The 5,333-nt window shown below is 29.8% G+C and overlaps 1 pseudogene; it reads right to left on the bottom strand.

The window, feature by feature from the left end:
* Window positions 1–1,222: 1,222 nt before the first annotated feature.
* LOC145956543 (heparanase-like protein 2) lies at window positions 1,223–4,301 on the bottom strand (annotated as a pseudogene).
* Between the last annotated feature and the right edge of the window lie 1,032 nt (window positions 4,302–5,333).

Genomic DNA, 5,333 nt, shown 5'->3' with positions numbered 1-5,333 from the left:
TTATTTTCTATAGTAGTATTTTGAGTACTTTATTTAATTGAAATACTGACCAAACTATTGTGGTGGTGAAAACAGAAAAGTAGAGGATGTTGGTTGTTGGGTTGGGAAAAGTCTGATACCTTGGTTTTAAAGTTGATTCATAAGGGTACTCATTACTCATGTGAGCCACTTATGTTGATTATCATGAAAAAAAAATTGTGATGTTCAATTTGCGGTTGGAGAGAACTTATATGAGCGATAAGGGTGGAAGTAATTCCATGAGGACTTAAATTTGATGCTCATTATCGTTGTTGTAATTTTTTGTACCATTAAGGAAAACATATAATAGAAAATTCATTCATGGATTACTCATGCCTAAAACGAGTCCATACAATAGTTAAACTTTAATTATTAAGTAACATAAAAAAATATTCTTTGAAGATTAATTCAATTGCTATCTTACAACTTATCTAATCTCAAATTGAATCTAAAAAATTATGTCTTAAAAAATATTTGTTAACAATGACAACAATTATAAGTGTTGCTCATTATATTTTTAAAATATTACATATACAAAAAAGTAATTTTTTTAGTATTACTCATTAAATAATTTTAAAAGGGCATTAATTAATTTTGTATATATTTCTTTTTAAAATCTTTGATTTAGAAAGAAATTAGTGTCACAACCACTAATATCGAATTGATGCTCAATAGAACACAATTTTATTTCAAAATGAATATGTTATTTTAAATTTTTTTTTTTTATAATTTTCCTTTACGGATAATAAAATATATAAAAGTACATTTATTTTATGTTTTAAAATCAACTCAAGTTAACCGTGAATATAATAAAATTAAGTGATTTGGGATGTATATACGAAAAAATAAAAAATTATAAGAATTGAGTTTTTACAACAAGAACTCAAATAATCAATCTCAAATTGGATGTTTGGTCAATTACGATCACATTTATCAAAATAATTTTTATTCGTCAAACTATTTTTATGAAACTCCATTCATATGTTCATTTGAATGTTACTTTATTTTTTAGATTGAATTTCATAACAAAACTAAATTAATTTTCTCTATAACTTTCTACCTATAATAAAACCTCTCAAATTAATAATCTAACACAATAATCACATATACACATATTTATATATACATAATTGAGTAATCGTTCTAATAAATCAACTACAAATTTTTCAATAAAATTTATTACCTAGATAGTAATTAGAATTAAAAGTAATTGTCCACAATAACTTTTTAAGGTTTTGTTGTCTTGTTGCTGATTGATATTATGTGCATGTGCTGGCTTAATGAAGCTCTATATATGTACAAATTGTTGTTTCGTACTTTACTAAATAATATTTTGTGCCTGTTATCCACATGTTGGTGCATTGAAGCTCTTGGTATAAACAAATACAATTGAGTCAGGCTCTACTTTGACAGGAGAAGAAGCATCCACCAATCGTGGTTTCATTTCTGGGATGTCTAGTGATTCTGTCAGCTGTAGTGGAGTTCCATTCAACAACACCACATCACTTCGAATGTTTCCATCCTTGGGTGTTAGATGGTATTCTTCCCTCATAGTCATTGGTACTCTTCCTGGTACCGTCTCCAAGACAGGGTACAAATTCATGTCATCAACGAAGGATACATTGAAAGTAGTGGAATTGGACATGTTTATAAGTAGCATAGTGACATCGGGCTGAAATTAAGGAGAACAACAACAAGTGCTTAATGAAAAAGAAAAAAAGGATTAAGAACAAATGGCACGCATTGACCTTAAAACGATATGGAAACTTCTTAGTTTTACATTATTTAAGTAGTTTTCCCCAAATAATTGTTACAATTTATGATATGATATTTATGTTTCAGTAGCATGATGTTGTTAATGTCTATACGAGTAGTTTTATTTTTATGAAGAGTAATAAAAAAATAGAGAAAAAAAAAACAAGACATTTTGAGATAAATGAGCTTACCCCTTTCTTGGAACAATGTGCGTATGCACGTAAAAATGGTGATCCTTCATGAGAAACTGAAAGGACTTTGCTTCCCATGAGTCGATGCCACAAAAGCGCTCTAATCAATCGAAAGGTGTTATCATTAGAAAGACATGTGAATTGATAACTAAGTCTTGATCAACTTGGATGTTTCATAATTTTTTGTAGAATATTAATTTGAAAAATATAACAATTAAAGCATATTGATTGTCCTTGCTAAGGTAAGTTCTAAATGAATTGGATATTCATCAGTAACAAGTTCCTTTCACACACACATGACATGACTTACCCATAATAATCCGGGTTAGGGATGAAGGTTGTTGTGTTTAGCAAGCCATAGTTTCCTCCAACCAAAGTTTGTCTACAATAAACCTTGTGGTTTAAGGTTGATGTCATGCCTAATTGGTCCAAGTACCTAGTTATTAAGTTAAAATAGTTTAACATACATACATACATATACATATACACACACACACACACATATATATATATATACTTGAAAATTTTGAAAAGGAAGCAAAAAACTCAATTCATTGGCATATTAGACTAACCAAAACCCATTAACAAAAGTGTGAGACACATCTTTGCTACCACTGTTATAGGCTCCTCCAGCTTCCCCAACCCATGGTGCTGCCCATGGCGTGAATTCCTTGACTGCTTGAGCAACACTTTTGAAAGTTTCAGCAACTTGGCTCAAGTAATATAGGTCTTGAAGCTTGTTGATAATATCTTTGTCAACGCCTTTAAAACAAACCAATCATTAAGAGCTAGCAAACTAGTGAAATGTGTGCTATAGCTATTGTCCAAAAGTACAATATATATATATATATATATATATATATATATATATATATGTATATATATATATATATATATATATACACACACATATATACATACCAGCACCAAGGTTGTAAATGTGGTGGGTCACTCCATCAACCACACCAGGCCCAACATTCAGTAAGAAGCTTTCAAACCACTCCTTACCATAGAAACCACCAGGGCCTAACACTTTAGGCCTTCTAGAAACATCAGGGTATAGTAGATTAACTATACGTCTAAGCCTAGTAATGTCTTTAGCATATTGAACACTGTCTACCCTGGCTCCTATCCCCGTAGCACATAGCTCATTTCCTATTAAGCACCATAAATCATAATGCACATGGGATAGATCGGGGAAAATAAAAAGCAATTTACGTGTGTGTGTGTATACGTCATTCAAATATCAAAAGCAGAATATAAATTAATCAAGGCTTTGATTTAGCTACCCAATTCATATGAATCTATTTTGTATCCTTTTGATATTGTGTACTTCATGAGACTTATGGCATTTTTTGGATTCCAGTTTCCCACCCAATTCAACTTGTCTTCCACAGAATTTTTCTTTCCAGCGAGAGCATTCAAGCCAAAAATTAACTTCACTCTGAAAAATAAATATACAAAACAAACATAGATGCATGTGAGAATTGAATGTAGCATGCTAGTAACATATATCATAGTACGCTCTGTTGAGAAAAGAATGGTAAGTAATTAAACAAGTACCCAGTTTTGTTAAAAAAGTCATGTACTTCATCCCATCTCATTCTGGGAAGGCATGCTGTGCTGAAACCAAAAAGACCACCTTCTTTCTTTTTGAAATGGGGACATTTCTTTTGCTTCCCAAATTGATAAACAATTTGATTTTCCACTGAAACTCCTAATCTGATCCTCAGGGGATTAAAAGCTGCCAAAGTTTGGAATGATAAATAATGTGAAATTCATAAATTGATATTGTCTACCCATGATCATATGATATATGTTACACATCGGACCATTAAAATGCCACATCTTGCCTCGACTAAACTAAAGAATGAGGACAATGAAAATTATCGATACAAAAACAAATAGCCTAAAAGGGCCAACAATATTTTGTGCATGTTTTTTCTTTTCAAAATAATCATATGATTAGAGCTGAGAAAAATAGAACTTACCCTTGATGGCATTTGATAGAACTTTGTTACTTATGTCCTGCAAAAGTTGACAAAACAAAACATGGGACAACTAGTTAAATTTTTTTATTCAAATTATGTAAGAGGAAAATACGTATGTTCATTGGTGCCTAATGTTAAATACCAAATTCAAAATGCCTGTTTGTCCCCAGGGGCAGTCATTGTAATTTCACTTATTAGCAGGCCACCAGTCCAAAGTCGCACAAATAAAATTATTATTTGTTGTAGCAATGGATGTTACCCCTTTAACTACGATTTTCACATCTTCTGCTGAAGACAAGGAAAATAATAAAAGAACAACATAACATAGATTTACTTTCACATCCATTATGAGAAGTGATTGAAAAGAAACACGGGAAAATCACACCAAGTCATTGGATTTTATGCAACTTTTATATTCTTGCTACTTGCCAATATTAGTCGACCTAATCACTTATTTTACGCAAGTTTTACCTGTTTTTGTTTGTCTTAAATTGTTTTAAGGATCATGTATCTAGTCATTACTTTTCTAGAAATTCAATCATTTTGTGCTTTAATCTATCTGTATTTTTATATGCAACGATATTCCTATATCAGTTTTGTCTTTAACACGAAACCCTTTTTCTTAATAGAAGTAAAATTTCGGTCAAACATATGGCATATAAGACTTTATTAGCAAAAATTGCTGGCTAACAATTGTTTTTTTTTTGTTATTTTCAATAACGGTTTAATTTATATGCAAGTACTGACAAACTTTAGGATAAGTCCTATTAGTTACCTTTCTTAACTGATTGTGTATTTTGAATAAAAACAACTAATTTAGGGATATTAAATTCAATTACTATCTCCCTTAAGTATTTTGTTGAAAAATTAAACTTTTTGCCTAATAACAAATCACATATGAAATATGACTTTTAAGATAGTTGCTATAATAAAATTCAAAAAGTTTTATCATACATACGTGTATAGTAATATGTGATTGAATAACGATGTATAAAATGTTTAACTATAATCTCATTGCACTTTAGTTAAATTCAAATTTCTCTCTTCCAACATATTTCTGTAAAACAAAATAATTTATGTATTGATGGTGTAAATATTGACTTTTACAGCAATCCTACATTTGAATCATATATGGCATGTTGATTGACTTTAATAATAATCAACCTAAAAGTTACATTTAAATTATCATTATTTCCGATTGGTTGGCAATGCAAATTTTTTACATCAATTTGTTTAATACTTTAAATAAAACAAATACTAACAAGTGCTCGAGATATTAGAAAACAAAATAATAAACAGCAAACACAAAATACTTATGACATAGGAATATATTCATTCAAATCATTTATAATTATTTTTAGATATATTTTATGTTCAA

This window comes from Cajanus cajan, chromosome 3, assembly GCF_000230855.2.
Source record: "Cajanus cajan strain Asha chromosome 3, NIPB_CcT2T_4, whole genome shotgun sequence".
Lineage (NCBI taxonomy): Eukaryota > Viridiplantae > Streptophyta > Magnoliopsida > Fabales > Fabaceae > Cajanus > Cajanus cajan.
The sequence above is the reverse complement of the archived record's forward strand: the minus strand, read 5'-3'. Positions and strand labels throughout refer to the sequence as shown.